A 16498-nucleotide genomic window follows, 5' to 3' on the forward strand; every position below is an offset into this window, starting at 1 on the left:
CCTAGGGTGACGCCGGCTGCGCGGACCCAGGCGACAGGCACTCCCTTCGGCGCGCGGGGAGCCGGGGCAGCGGCTGTGCTCCGGGAGAAGCCGCAGGCGAGGCCGCTCGCTCCCGGCCACCGCTCCTGGGGCACTTTCGGCTGCTCCGAGGGGGGCGCAGCGGCAGGCCGGGCGCACGGCGGACGCGGGTCGCGCTGCGGCTCCCGAGGCACCTGCCTGCAGGGCGGGCAGGGCCGGGCCGGGCCGCGCCGCGGCGGGCGGGCGGGCGGCGGCAGCAGCCAATGGCGGCCCGGTTCGGCGGCGCCGGCCTCTCGCGAGAGCCGCCGAGTAAACATCCCTGGGCCGAGGCCCTCCCGCCGCCCTCCTCCTCCTGCCATTAGCGCGGGGGAGGGGGCAGTGCTCGCAGAGGCGCCGGGCGCAGGCAGCGAGTGGGGAGCCGGCGGGAGGGCGGCGCGGAGAGGTGAGTGCCGTGGGGAGCCGCCGCTGCTCTCCGCCCCGGGGGCGCCCCTCGGCCCATCCCGGCCCTCTCCCTGGCGGCGGCCGGAGGGGGGGGAGCGGCGTTCCCCAGGCGTGGTGCGGAGGGAGAGTGGACCCCGTCATTGGAGACTGGAAATCTCCCTCTGCTTCCCCCTCCGCCTTCCTCCCCCCCACCGTGAGGCAGCAGGAGCAGCCATAGCCGTAGAGTGTGAGGGAGGACAGCCCTCGCCCGGCTGCTGCTCAGCGCGGGGAAGAGGCGGGAGCATCGGGGGTGGCTCTCGGCTCCGGAGCCGCCGGGGCAGTTTGCCCGCCTGCCGCCGGCGCGCTGCCCCTCAGGTGACTTCTCCCCCTGCCCCCAGCGGGCGAGCCGGGGCTGCCGCCTCCCGCCAGCGGCACAAGTTGCCCGAGTTCGCCGGTCTCCCCGAGGGCGGCGCTGGGGGTGCCCTGCCGCGACCGCCCGCCGCTCCATCCCCCGGCAGGGCCGGCGGCCGAGCCAGCGGGCGGCAGGGCGCCGTGGGCTGCGGGGCTGGCGTGGCGGGTGGGCTGGCGGAGAGCCGGGGGCGCCCCGCGGGGTGGCGGGGGCAGGGGCTGCGCTTGGCGGGCGGGTTCGGCGCTTAGCGGGGCGGCAGGCGAGGGTGGGGGGTGTGGGTGCCGTGCCGTGGGTCAGGCTCAGGCGCGGCCGGCGATCGTGAGGCGGTGTGGGGTGTACCCGCGGTGATAACGTGGCTTTCGGGCTCTCCTGCCCTCTTTAAAAATAAACGAACAAAGGGACGACGTTACCTCAGTAATGCGCGCTTTAAAAGCAAACAAAACCTCACAAGTTTCCACTCTGGGACGAACAAATCCACAACCGGCTTTTGTACCGTTTCCCCGAGCCAGAGGGGGTCTGGATCGGGCCCGCGGTCTGACAGCCCGGCCCGTGCTCTGCGTCTTTAGGCGATTCACGGTGACGAAGAGAAAAGTTAAACTGAAGAACTGTGACATGTCTCCTGGTTTTGTTTGGTTTTAATTCGTTTGAAACGTCTCCGCTTAGAACGACAGAGTTCACATGCGTGCTAAAAGGCTGGCACTGCGCGCACCCGATTTCCTGTTGCAAAATCCAGAATAGGAATAAATGAGCCTTGATGTAGCCTCTGAATAAAAAGTAATACTGAAGTTTGACTTAAAAAAATCTTCCAGGATGTGTGGTGGGATATACTCCTGTTATTTTGCTTTTACTTGCTCTTTGCTGAAGAGCAGTGAAATTTATTTTGGAGACCACAGACGTTGGATTTTGTCATGTACGCTGGTTCAGTATTTTGATTACGGTTTGAAGTAGAGGGATCTTGTTTGTGAGCATATGTAATGCTAAAAAATCTCGCTCAATTGTTGTGCATGTTCCATAAAAGATGTCTGAATATACACAGAAATGTTAAAACCTGCTTTCATTCCTTATCCTTTAGGAACTTAGGGATGAAAGAGTATCAGTGTTGATTTTACTCTGAGCAGTTAACTGAAATGCTAGCCTATAGGCTACTAACCTGAGAGGTGATAAGCAGTGGCCATGCTCATTGCATATGAGAAATTTCTTCCTGTATCTAATAGAACTGATGCAGTTTTACCTTCTGTGCTATATGTAGGCATGTTTTCCTGCTTTTGTTGAAAGATGTCTAGGATTAGGAAGAGTCAAATTTGTGTAGCTCTGTGAAATGGAACTCAGCTGTTTTGTTGGACGTATAAGTTCAATTTAAATATTGTATTCTAACAGAGCTTAAAATTTTCTGATATTATAAACATTTTATTTCTCAAATACTTCAGGGGAAAAGAAACCCCCAAACCACTAGCTAAACAGAATTCAGAAGCAAATATTTACAGTGGGTAGGAAACTGCCCCCACCCCTGAAGTTACTCTTTAAAATAAATAAATAAAAAAACCAAAACCCAAACCAAACAAAAAAGAAACCCCATACCCTGTCATTAACTTCTGGTGGACTTGGACCAGGTCCCTATGCTCTTGGTGTGCAGTGAGGGAGTGTTCCTTGGAGAACAGAAGTTTTGGATTTCTGTCAGATGATCCATTGTGGGCTTGCTTGTGCAAGCAAGCCTTCGGGAACTGACCTCTGAGGGTCTGATCCTGTTCTTGGTGGAGTTGCTGTGGGCCTGTCATGGATTGGACTGATAGGGGATAGTATGCTGAATGGAGTTCAGTATATGTATAGCTTCTCACACGCTTGGGTGGGGTTTGCGTAGCTATTGTTTTTCAGGACTTCTGTGCAGCCGCCTTTTGGCTCATCTGTCTGTGTGCCCCTGAAGCTTGAATGGTGGGTAGAAGTTTTTATCATTTGAGTTACATGCTGTAGTTTGGGATCTCTTGAATCCTTTAGTGACCACAAGGGGCTTATTCATAGTTTTAGAAGCACTGGTTTTGTCCACTGTAACTGTCTAGGCAATGGGTTTGTCTTGGTTTTAAATCTTATCTTCTCCCTATAAATTAGGTTTTCACTCAGTCCATGTTTATTCTAGTAAAAATGTTCTTCTTCCCACCAAGTTAAAGCTGAGAGTTACTTAAAAATGCAAAGCCAACTGATAAAACTTCGTGTTCTAGGGGATGCAGGGTATACATGTAAGTTACAAGTGAAAGAATTACTTCTCTGAATACAGTATTCATCAGCACAAAGACTGCTAAGCTGATATTATATGGTAAATGGTTTGCTTTTAGTCCCCGAGAAAGAGGCATTATGTATCTTATGGTAATGACAGTTAACATAAATCAAACATATTATTGTCTACAAAATCACTTAATCTTCCTCTTGTTCACAGTTCATTTCAACATATAGCTGCACTTAGAGCGTACCTGTCACCAGTAGTAATTGCATTACTGTAGCATGAAAATGTGGGTTTGATAAATGACTGAAGTCTAATTCTTCAAGATGGGTCAATGCAGGATTTTTCAAAGTCTGGTGACTAAATAATGTCTTTTGTTATGCAAAAAGAAGTAACAGTGAGGGTAACCCAATCTAATGTTACAGGGTATGAATTCAAGGAAGAGTTATTTAGTGCATGGTGTGAATTTATGTGGTGAACTGTATTTAAGGTGGGAGATCTTTCCATGAAGGATCAGAAGTTAGTTGTTGCTAAACACAGAAGAGTAGAACTCACTACTTGATTGGTACCAAAAGTTCCACAGCTCTGCAGTCTAAAACTGCAGAATAAATTTTGGCAGTCCCACTGCTCCTGCATCTGCATGAGAAAACAACAATGTTTTTGTTTGACAACAATAAAACCAAAACAGGAACTGGAGGCGGGAATTAATTTATTGGAAAAAAATTATTTTCATTGTCATAAATTATTTGATCAGTATGGGAAGCATTAAAATGGGCAGTTGTCACAGTTAATACTGTCTTTTACTTGTGAAATCAGGTGATTTTGTGAAGCTTGCATTAATATCTCAACACTTTGTAGAGACTTAGAAAGCCAAAGGCAAACAACAGATTGGGAAAGTGTATTAATCTTTATGCTTAAAATACCTTGTTTTCTGATTTCTTAGTAATTTTGGCATCAGATTTTACATTCTGGTTTGAACTGTAGATTTGGAACTTAGTTTGTGATGTATGTCTTTTTATCTACAGACTTGCAATTTGTTAGCCGACATATGGTTTTATGGGAGTTGCAACTGAATAGAATATGAGGAAAGCAGATATCTAGAATTTTTATGTAATAAACTTGCTTCAGAAGACTACTTACATGAGATTTTGTTTGTCAAAGGAACAGTTGACTTCCTTACTTTTACTAGTGAAGGGAACAGTGGTTGATGAACATGGTATTCTGGGTTTATGGGATTGCACAAGAGTGAGAATCTCCTGAAGCAGTAGAAAGAGACACAACCATTCACCTTTTAGTAACAAGGAGCAGACAATATTAAGTAATAGCTTGGTGTGAGCAGGTGCGCAAACAAGTTGAGTTTATTATAGATGGCAGAATGAATGGGAGGGAGGAAGTAAATGGATAAATCAGGTCAGTATGGGGAGAGGAATTGTGTTTAAAGGAAGAGAGTTTATTGTATTGCAACTTAGATTAGCTATGTCTTTTATGTTCCAGAGCTTGAGCCTGTGATCGCTGACAAGCTGTAGAGGAACTGCAGACTTAGCAAAGATCTTGGCATACTGGAACTTGTCAAATTTCCTTCCACAGAAGCGGAAACAAAAAACCTTTTTGTTATCTTTGGACAGGTGAAAGGCAATAGCAAAAGGTCTCACCGTGTGTAATAAAGATAGCACTTTACAGTTCTTTGAGAGTACAGTGTGTAATGTCCCATCAAGTAGGGCAATGCTAGTGCATATATAAAATGTGCCAAGATGTTTTAGCAGGTAAATCTCCTTGTAGTAAAACAAAACCAAGCAAACCATGCCCCAGATGATTAGAAAACTTTAGTCAAGTGGCTACCTTACTGGAAATAAGTACTTTGTTTAGGGCCCTTTTAATGAGGTGCTATAGTAGAATAATGCTTATGAGAAATACGGTGTTGCTTAAGTTGGGTGCAATTAAAGTGAAGATACTGGGTCACACCAAGCCATAGGAGTTACAAATAGTCAGTCTCCATATGCAGGAGTTTAAACTGAGGGGGGAGTGGAATTAACCGTAACTGTGGCGAGACACATGACTACCCTGAAGCTACTGCTAAGAAGGATGCAAACAGCAAATGTAAGCTGCTTGGTGGAAGCAGCTTGCTACAGGTGGGGAGTTGTGTGTGCTTAGGGGGGCTCTTCTGGTTGTCCAAGGTTAGGCTCCATCTCCCTGTCCCTGATGCAAGAGAGAGACAACTTACCTAGCACAGCTTGTGCTCTACCATGAACTTCTGTCAGTGTCACTAGGAACCTGCACAGAGGACAGATGTCCTCTTCCTGCCAGACCAGTGCCAGTTTGGGGACTTTTGAGTGTGCTCTGTGGGAAAAGGGTTTTCTAGGGACAGTGTTCATTTCCAAGGTAGATTTGCTTCTGCCATGTACGCAAACCTTGAATTTGCTGGCACTGTTACCAGCGTGAGCTCAGTCACTTGTGGGGGTCCACTTGAAAGTGGACTGTTCCCGCAGATCACTGTCTTCTGCTACGTGTTTTCCAGAATGAGTAGAACTGAATCTAATATGGAGAGGCCTGACAAAGCTGCCATGTAACATCAGCACAGCTATAGCTTCACTTGGTAGAAAGCCTCAGTGTTATTATGAGTGCACTAGTAAAAGAAGAATGGATAGTTAAATTCCAAGTAATATTTCGTTGTCTTCAGGAGAGCTGTTCTGTACAAACCAGCCAATATGTGGATTACCTAGCCACAGAACCCGCTTACCATTCTTTGAAGCTGAATTTAAGATTAGCCATCTTAGTTTTCCATGTGTCACAACTGAGCACACAGTAGAGGGTGACAGGACATAGGTGTGGTCTGGTATCTCCCCTTTATTTCTCAGTGCAGAACTACCTCTTTGGCTGGTTAGCTAGGTCTGAACCAAGATGTGGAGAAGGCAGGAGCAGCTCGCAGGCTTAAGTGTTCTACTCCTTCCCATAAAAACTGAAAAAACCCTTTCCTTTCAGGAAAAATTCCCTTTTTCCAGATTAACCAGGTAGAAATAGCAGACCTTAGTCCAGTGGCATCAGGCTGCTTTTGTCTTGCTTTGTATGGTGGGAAAGTGTTTACCACAGATATTTCTTAAAATTTATTTTAAATATGTTTTTGCAATAAATAGTTGCATGATGTGTTTCCAGCCCTTCCCTCTCACTGGTGCCTTATAAGGGAGGTAGCCAGGACGCCAGCCAAATATCAGCCTGATGAAAGAATTGTTCCACTTAAAACGTCACTCATTTTTAGCATGCTGAGTCCTGTACAAAGAAGAAAGCTTGTATTAGTAGCTCCACAGACAAAAGTGTTGTACCGCATTATTTAAAGGCAGTTGTTTCTTGAAGTTAAAGATAACTGGATTATTCTGTTTTGTGGTACTTGGTGTTTGGCAGAGCAGGAAAGGAGAACAAATTCAATCACAGGATAAGGATTTAATGGGAGTACCTGTTTTTACAAACTGTAGAAACTGAATATGAAGAATGAAGTCAGCTTAACAATAATTAAAAGCATAATTTAACAAGCTCTAACATCTGGAACTATAAGGGAATTTGTGTTCTGTGCATGAGCTCTGTGGGACGCTAGGCAATCATACAGCAATGAAAGACATGGCTGTTACATGTTTGTAACAATTGTTAAAAACTGTTAAAACACATTCCTATTTAGTGGAGTAATGGCTTTTGGTCAACAGGTATTTGTAGCAAGTACACTTTGAGACTTTACTTGTCAAGTAAGGTCATCCTATGGTACAGATCATAATAGTGGAGTGTCTTGGAAAGCAGTTGAGTATATCACAGTGATTTCCAACTGTCAAGATGAGTGAAAGAAAGCAATTTTGTCGCTTCTGGTGTCATTAACATGCATCTTTGTCACTGGGTTTTGTTGGGTTTGTTTGTACTTGGTTAGTCCACTAAAGTGAGAAGAGCTCTGGTTGAGCAGGCGAGTTGATACGCTTTGTGACTGACTTGCCATATTTCACTTTGGTGCATCAAAAATTTTGTGTGCCTAAAGAAAATTTCTCTTACTAAATTAAGCTTCCTGCTTACAGTTTAAAACTTATTTCCTTCACTTTGTGAAATTAGTTACAGCATGAATCTTGGTTGCTGAAATGCTGTAGTAAAGGAATTATTCACATTAAAGTTGGGGGGGGAGCGCAAAAAACCCAACCCTGATTATATTATAACTACGATTTTTCAGTCCTTTCACAATTTTAACAGGTATAGGTAGCATCTTACAAAGTAATGACTAAGGGCAGATAAGCAAGGTTTGTTAAAACAGGAGTTCTCCATAAATTCAGCTCTCAAATCTCTTGTGAGCAAAGTATATACATGACCATTTTCTATTGAAATGTATTAGGAACAGGTTCTCTTCTGGTTAATTATTGTATGGAGACTCTTTCCCAACTCTGTACTGTTCACTTTCTCAAGGAGTTTCATTGAAGAGAGTAAGAGAGTTCATATAAAATACATATTATGGGAGCATCTTAGCCCACTGGTGCTCTGGTATGGTGGCCTCACTGCTCAGTTGCGTAAGTAGCAATTAGAAACCTTTTTGTGGCTGGTTTTGTTGTGTTTGGGGTTTTTTTTTTCTCCTTTATAAAAAAAAGTAATTGTATGTTAAGAGCACCTGGAATAAATCTTTTGTAAATTGATTATGCTTTGAATTTTTTCCAACTAGAAACTGAGTGAACTTTATTGTCAGGCAAAATGACAATAAGGTGAATAAAAACCTGTAGAGCAGAGACTGTTTTGAAGTATTTGAAAAGCCTGAAGTGCAGAATACAGACATTAAATCAGGGGGATCCTCATGGGGAAAATAAAAATGTGTGTGTAGTATAAAACATGAATATAATTGACCTTTAGTATCTGCTTAAAGAGATACATGTGGAACTGAAGTCAAATAAAGCTCCCCCTGATATTCAGCTGAATCTGAGTGTTACAGCTGTCTCTGAGGTTAAGTTATACAAGCCATGGAGGGGTTAGACAGCAACAGAAGTTGAGGCTGTGGTTCTCAAGTCCAGTGAACCACAGGCTACTGTCAAGCCACAACACTCCCAGACAACCATGCACTTTTGATTAAAAAACACTTCTGTCCCATTGACCAGCCACAGGCTGCTGACAGCGTCTGTGGACCACGGGTTGGAAATCATTAAGTTACAATGAGCTGTGGTATTAGGAACAATAATCTCCAGAAATAGTTCTAGGTAAGAAAATTAATTGCAGGTAATTTATTATATGATTTTGAGAAGGACAGCTTTTAAATGAAGGGAGATAAAGATCTGGAAAAACAAAACTAGTTATTTTGGTTTGGAAGATGAAAGGAGTAGAGAAAGGGGATTCCTTCTTCCCTCTGTTAAATCTTTTTCCTCTCCTTTTCTCTCCCAGCCTTTTTCTCATGAGCCAGTGATAAAGGGAAAAGAACAAAGTGGAATGCTTTAGATTTTCAAACTTTCCTGGCAAACCTTCAATAAAATTGGAAATTTTTTTAGCTGCTTCGTTACGTTGCAGCATGCCCCCACTTCTTGACCAGCTCTAGTTCTCAGTAATAAGCAGTGTTTACAGGCAGCGTTCATCCATTCCTTCAACATGAAGGAACACACTGAAGTCACTGTGAGCCCCAGGTGCACAAGGAAATGCGAAGTTGTCTCCAAAGAGTTGAGGCCATGTAGCTAAGGTAGTGTTTCAGAACAAATGCATCAGGTGAAAACTTGGATTTCAGCTGTGCTGGCATGGTAGTAATATGTGGAAGGATGGAGCTGTCCAGGTGAGGATCATAGTATGTTTACCAGCTAATCAGTTTGAGCATGTAAATCTTGGCATTTCCAGAGGGTTGGTTACACCTGGGGTGTAATTTAGATGCAAATAAACTTGTATCAGAGTTTCTTGTGACAGGAATGGTGGTGTGGCCTCTTGTCTTCCAAGACTTACTGCTCTGGGCTTTGTCATGATGAGGTGTGTGAAATGGATGCTATACTCATACAATCAGGCCCCCCCGATGGTGCTGTGAATCTCAGACTGTGGATGTGTTAGTGGGCTAACCAATATGTGGATGTTCAAGTTGACAATATATTGCAGCTCTAATCCCAACTCCTTTATCCAACATCAGTGGTGCTGATATTATTGTAGGGTGACCTAAAGGAACTTTCCACTCGGTTCTTCAGGAGGCATCTGAATACAACCTGCCGTGTTCCCTGCTATCACAGTGCCACTTGCTCTAAGTTGATACTGAAAGCGTTGTCTCTCACAGCTGTGGTTCATTCAGAACTCCAAAGTCTTAGGCTTGCACTTGGATATGTTTAAGCCCTATTTAATCCCAAAGGGCACCTGATTGATGCTAACTGCTTTTGCTTACAGACATGTAAACCAATTGTGTAGTGGTAAATGAAAAAAGAAGAACAAATTCCTTTCAGTATTCAAAACCATAGATGAACGTTGTATCGCCCGAACCTGAGAGAATTTCATGTCTCTGAATACAACCTGACCTACACTACTGATTTCAATTGCTGCTTACGGCTCGTGCTGCAGCCTGGCTGACAGAATAACTTTGCTGAACACCTTTGCTGGAGATCAGCAAAGAGGTTCCTTGGAGCCAGCCAAAGTGCCGTTGCCTTCACCGTAGCTTGTCACCAAGATGCAAAACTCTGGCTGTGGTGAGGGTGCAGGGAAAAAAGGTACTTGCCCATTATCTGTTTAAATAAGCAAAATGACATTCTGCTTTGTAAAAGAATGTTTACAATCAAAAGCAACATTTAGAGAAAAAACATTAATAGATACATCCATTTTTTTCATGCGTACTTTTGATCACTGCATTTAAAAGGATTGAAAGACTAGTGGAAAGTAAAAAATCAAAAAGGAAGTCATTATGAGGTAACTGGGGAAAATTGTTATATTGTAGTAAAGATAACTAATTTTAGCTAATCTTCCCTCTGCCCTCTTTATTAAATGCAGTAATATCTAGAAAACAAATTTCGGTTTTGTTTGCAGTCCAGTGTCAGTTTCAGATTTTGACCCCCAGGTGTGGGATGAGCTGGTGGTGTTTAGGGAGAAAAGGCTGCAAGAGAACTGTGATGATGACTTTGGTTATACTATTTCTCTCCTTTATTTATTTTTTTTTTTAAAAAAAGGGCAAAAACCCACAAATGAAACCTGTTAAGTATTCTTTGTATTTTTTTCCATGTAGAAGCTTGCTTCTGAAACTAGTCCTGACAGTATCTTATTTCTATTTTACTGTAATTTTCTCAGTCTGAGAAACAGAACGTAAATGTATTTTCTTGGTTCTTCTGCCTAAGTGCTCTGAAGCAGTCAAGTCATCTTTAAGGAATGCTGCCATACAGACTAAGAGGAGGAAAGCTCTGTATTCTTACTTAGGACCTTAGAGAGTGATAGTGAATCTGCATCTGCCTCTGCAGCTGAAGAATGCAGTTGCATGATGAGATTTTCTTCTGTCATTGTGGAATCTTAAAGCCCTTCTCCTCCCTCTCTTGCCTGCCAAGGCAAGGCTGGACTTCACCAGAAAGATGTTGGTTAAGTAAGGTCCACCCCCCCAACCCCTTCTCTTTGAATCATAAAGTAAATCCTCTCCAGATACTGCAGACTAATAAACCACAGTAAGAGCAGTGCAGATTAAGCTCCATATTTGTCTTGGATGGAAGGCCAGACTTCTGTCTGGAACATCTGAATCGGTGCTTTGGGTGCAGCTTCCTTCTGTTCAGGAGTGGTGATCATCTTGTCAACAAAGCATCTGGTTTACAAGATGAAGTCACTTACAGAAGTAAGCTCTCATCATACATGCTCATCTAGGGAGGGAAATAAGGACTTTTTTCCTTGTAGTATAACAACTGCTACACCTGCTTACGCTTTTTCCTCCTACTTTCTCCCCTCTAGGTAGATTGGGCATGTAGTTTGTGCTTGACCAAGAGAGTAGGGTTTGTAACAGAAATAAAATTTGGCAAACCTTACTTTTTACAAGGAAAGCCGCACTGAATGAATTCTCATGGCTTTCCAGATTAATAGGATCTAAATTAATATTTGCTGATAACTAATGTATAGATAAAATAATATTTTTTTAAATTCTTGGCTTCCTTTGGTACCTCAGCCAATGCTGCTTCTAGGCAAGAAGCCTCTTTTGTTGATACAAAGATAAATCTACTCATATTGAATTTGGTGTAAAATGCTCACCAATTTGAGGGAGAGGGGACTGATAAAGCATAATCCAGCCTCCATTTGTGGATACCTAGGACTTCTTTTTTTTTTTTTTTTTAAGCGATAGGCAGAGAGAATATATGAATGTACCAAGATCCTTTTATAAGTGCCTTTTTCAATATTGAAAGATCTGGTGCTCTTTGAGGTACCAACCATATTTGACTTTGCATACTTCAGAGCCATGGTTTAGTCACTTTAGCAGCTGTTTACAAACCACCAAAATCCAGAAGGCTTTCATCATCTTTGAATGAAAAACATTATTTTCTGTCAACTTTGCATCTCTAAATTTACTAAGCAGTACCAGTCCCCTAATATTGTGTTTATATTCAGTTACCCTGTGCCATCCAAATGCAACAAAGTTCACAATAATGAATGTAATTGATTGGGGTTTTTTCCAAAACTATTGCTCTGAATTGTATTTGTGACATGTATGCTTTTGCTTTCTAGCAAACTTGATTCACTGGGATCTATATGATGTTTTCTGTGAGTGTGGGGATTTATTATGAGAAATTAAGATTTATGTTTGTGATCAAAGATTTTGTTGACATACTATCTGTGTCCTCTTCAAATTACTCTGTGTTCTTAAAGCAGAGTCTAAAGTACTGTTACTTTTTTCTTAATTTTCTGAGTTTGCGTTACTTCCTTCATGCCCTTTTATTGGCAAGAGACAAGGCAAATATTCCTAATGACGTGATTATTAGGAAATTGAGTGGCTTATTCAAGGTCAGCCTATGTTTGTATGCTAAATTTTCTTAAAGAAGAATACTTGGGAGGTGTTAAACTTTTGTTGGCTCTGGAAAGCAGAAGTGCAGTGAGCATGTGGGACAGGAATATTCCTGTTGGCTGCTTTTCTTTTGCATGGCTCTGGCTTGTTGGGAGTCAGTAGGTCTTGGGTTTTCCTACTGAGAAAGTGTGGGGTTACATGTATTCCTTAAAGATATACATAGATTAGTTCATATTTTGTAAAAGCACACTGGGATACTTTCACCAAAGATGCTAGGTAAAAGCAATTAATGTTTTGAAGGAACCTGCTATTTTTAGGGAGGATAATTCATTTTGCCTAGTCTTATTTGTTCAGTCCTTGGCCTTTAGAATGGTATCAACAAAGGAAGTGACTCTTACAGATGCTTTTGTGATGTGGTTCCTAATTTATTGAGAGCTGGACTGAGATCCATTGACTCATTTCATGTAAGCCATCAACAAGCTATTTCCAGTTATTGCCTGGACCAGGCCTTTCAGCTGAAAGATGCCATCTCTAACTGCCAGCCATGCTTCACAAGAAGCACAACAAACTCACATTACAAATATTTCAATGTTATAATACAGCCTGTGAAGTTTTGGCACTTACTTGGCAAAGGGTGTCTCCAAAGAGGTATTATTAGCAAACACTATATAGAGAGCTTCAGATCTTCATCTTTTTTCTTTGTGGAGAATATTTTTTACTGTGAAGTGCCCAGAAGTAAAGGATGTAAAAAAATTACAAGATGCTCAAACCACAGTTGGGTTCAAATTGTCTTAAGTTTGGTGGGAGCTGGGTCTATCCACATTAGACAGTTGCCTGGTCTTCCTGTGCTGGAGTTGCTCTGTGGTGCAGATGGGGTTGGAGGACGGATGCCACCTATTTTGTTTGCTTCATTTGGCCCTTGGATCGTATTTTAACTGTAAGACAAGTCCGTTTGCTGTAGGACTACTATTTGATGAGGCTGGATTTCTAAAACAACTTGAGAAGCCTGTTATAGACATGGCCAACAGTTACGTGCTTTTGAGATGATCAGTAAAAGCAGACTGCTAAATCCAAAGGTTAATTCTAGGTACCTGTACCATAATGAGACTTGGCATGCTATTAGCTGCCAGGCAGGGTTCATCTACCTAGCCTTGGGTGCTGAAAATTGCCCATCCAAGCCAGTCATCTTAACCATCCTTTGTAGTCAATGGAGATGGAAAAAGCAGTAGGAGATATTTGCTTCTACCTTCTGCAAGGGTGACAATTTTAGGACTCTGCCACCACGGCTGGTAGAACAGAGGTTAACATCTTTTTCAGGAGAAAAAGATGGGTACAAACAAGGCCCTGGTTGACTTCCAGTTGTGCAGCCTCGAATGCACGTAAACACTCTGGAACTGCCGTGTGACTTCTGAGTTGTTTCCTATGGCAGCTGAAATTTCGACAATGAAATCTGCTAACTTCACCTTAGTAAAATATCCCTTCAGGTGCATCCAAAAACTTGTGAGTTCACAGATTCCTTTTGTTTTGCCAACAGCTAGTCAGAATCCATTTGTTTTTCTCCAGAAGAGTGTGAAGAATGTGCTTCCTCAATAGCAGCTGTGAAAGCCCCAGGGCCCCATGTAAACGACAGTGTAAGTAGGTAGAGCTCCTCTGCAGTTGCACTTCTGAAAAACCCTGGGCTCAGGTCAACTAAGATTTTTTTTCTGTTCCCTGCTGTAATTCTAGTTTTTTCCCATGCTTCATTGTGCCATTTAGTGTTAAAAATAAGATTCCATAAAACATTTTTATGTTCCTTAAGTGCACATTTTAATTTTCAAATGTGTATCTGTATGAAGGCTTGCCAGAGAAACAGCTTGTCTTTCCCCAGTGCTGACCTGATCTGACTGTAATACTAAACTCAAGGTAAGAGTTGACATTAATGCAGCAATTCCATGTCTCTGCTCTTCCTTCAGGTTTCTGGCAGCTTTTGCAAATTACACTTTATGCTTCAGATGCTGGTAAGGTGCTGCGTAGTTGACTTGGTTTTAATTATTTTTTATTTTGGTGGCTCTGATTAATTTTGTTGTGCGTCATTTTCCCCACTTCTAAAATGAGATTGAAATTGCCCTCATATTTTGAGAACTATGTGGAGGATGCTATGTAAGCCTCTGTGTTATCTTGGATCTATTTCTGCTACTAAGTATGTGGACCTGGAAGGGGTCTGTTCCCCAGGCCACTGTAGATACTTGCTATAAGGCAGGGTTCTCCGGTCAAGTTCTTCCCTTGGTCATTCACCTTCAAAGTCTTCCCAGGATTAAGCCTGGGTTCATTTATTTTCCTTCATAGTCAATAGTGATGCAGTTGCTGACTTTCTTCGTACCAAGATAACGTGTTAAGTTTCAGTTTTGCAAGTACCTCAAGGTCTGGGTGGAAAATACTTTAAAATGGCAAAACATAATTTTCTTCAAGGCTGGAAGGAAGGTACATCACATAGGGAAGCAGAATAAAGCTTGCAGCTCCAGTTCGTTGGAAGATGAAGATGCTTTCTGGCATTAACAGGAGGAGAGCAGCTTGAGGCTGAGGAACAGCCTCAAGAGACCCTTTGCAGCTTTGGGCATGCTGGGAAGGGGGAGGGCACACCTTCCCTCCCAGCGACTGCCAGCAGAGCAGCTTCCCTGTGCCTCCAGGATTTGCTGAAATTTCCATAATTTACTTTATTACTGATTTACTTTGCAAGATTTTACTCAAGGGGACGGAAAAAAAAATAGACTAGCCTCCAGATCTTGCTTCCATTGCTGTGTTACCATCTTCGAGCTGGGGAGAGTAATGAAATTTTTATTATGCTTCTAGGCTAGGGAGGTATCAATTGAGGCATAATCTGTGGAATAAAAAGAGCTAGTTTTTGCACAGACCTTTTCTGACTGCAAGGGATATTCTAAAATAAGGGATTTCACTTGGTTTGCTTTCTGTAAATGAGTACAAGTTGAAATGTATTTTTAAGACTCAATTAAAGCAATAATTAATCATCGGAGGGATTATAGATGTAAATGTCTTTTATTCTGTACTAATACTACATTACCTCCTTTCTCTTTATTTTTCTAATACCCTTCATATTTTCAGAGGTGAAGAGAATGTAGCAGAGCTTCCTAGTGATTGGTGAAATTGAGACGTATTCTCTCTTACCCTGTGTTTTATCAGTGTGACAGCCTACATTCCTGACATTGTGTGGCTTTACCCGGGAACTGGTAAAACTTTCCAAATGTCTATTTATCAGTGTTTTAAAAGACAGCTGATTAATGTTATTTGCATATGAGCAACAGAATGTGTAAACATTGACTGGGGAGTCATTCAAATGAATGCTTTCAGCTGGATTCACAATAGCAACGTTTCACCAAGGCTGAGTGTAGCTCAACTTGGAAAAGTTATCACCAAACTTGGCCACTTGCAGTACATTAACATCTACTTGTCTTTTCTGTTGCCTTTTGCCATATATTTTCCTCCAGCTTCTGAAATCAGAATTAGACTTCAACCCTGTCCTTGGAACAGTGAAAAAATTTCGGTTGCTTATCTTGCCACACACCCTTTCAAACCACAAGATGCAGATTAATGCCTCTTCTGCAGTCGACTGTAGTGGTTATCTCATCCAGTCTGATCGAATGGGCAGCACAGAGAAGTGCAATGACAAGGCAGGGGCCACATGTCTCCTGAGTTTTGGGACCAGGTTAAATAATGAGTTTTCAGAATGAGTTAATAAATAATTTTTAAATACTTCTTTAGCATCTTTCCTCTTAAGAGCCCAGGTTCAGTGCATGTGAACTCATTAAGCCTCCTAACATGACCTGCTAGGTACAGAAATGATATGTTTGTTTTCATGTAGGGTAACTGAGGCACACCCTAAGTATGTTTTTTTTTCTTTCTTTTTTTCTGTAGGGTTTGTTTTTGCGCATGGGAAATAAAATAGAATCCAGATCCTCTGTTACTTAATGCAGTTTCCTGTGTTGTACCCACAAGAGTATCCTTCCTTTGTACATACGTAGTCTGCAATTAGAAAAAGAAAACTCAAAATATTCACGATGTCAGTGCTTGCATCATTGGCAAATACCAGGAATTTAATGTGGTTTTGTTCTGCAGAAAGATTTGTTCACCTCAAGTCACCATTAGAGGTTGTGTTAAGGATACCTTCGCTGGTAGCTATTCTGGTAGAGTCATTGAGTAGAATGAGAGGAGACATGTTAAGGAATGAGTGAGAAATCAGTGGGCCTTTAGGCAGATGTTCTTGGTGTGTTACTGTAGATCAGGTACCAGACTTTGCTCTGAGTCCATGCTCTTGGCATTCTTTGGGTGAGCATAAAATTATTCAAATTCAAGTACAAATTATGTCTGTCTACTGCATAGCATAGACTTCTGCTCCATGTCAGCGTTGCTGTTCGAGCTTGCTTGTCAGTGTTGGTCTTTGTTCAATGTACAGGAACCAAGCAGCGTTCCAGGAGGACCACTTGGTGTGGCTTCTGAAGCAAGCGAAAGCAGTATGTAG

The 16498-nt window shown here is 42.5% G+C and overlaps 1 protein-coding gene across 4 annotated transcripts in view; it reads left to right on the forward strand.

The window, feature by feature from the left end:
* The first annotated feature begins 315 nt into the window (after nt 1-315).
* The window catches only part of STK38L (serine/threonine kinase 38 like), a 50682-nt gene continuing 34499 nt past the window's right edge, over nt 316-16498 (forward strand). For 2 of the 4 annotated variants that reach the window (XR_005104445.1, XM_037389029.1), the window contains exon 1: nt 316-460. The gene's annotated coding sequence lies outside the window, so the exon portion shown is untranslated. Of the gene's footprint in view, nt 461-653; nt 814-16498 lie in introns of those variants that run through there. The other 2 variants (XM_037389027.1, XM_037389028.1) reach the window with 2 other exon arrangements.

The sequence above is a fragment of the Falco rusticolus genome, chromosome 5 (genome assembly GCF_015220075.1).
Source record: "Falco rusticolus isolate bFalRus1 chromosome 5, bFalRus1.pri, whole genome shotgun sequence".
Classification (NCBI taxonomy): Eukaryota; Metazoa; Chordata; class Aves; order Falconiformes; family Falconidae; genus Falco; species Falco rusticolus.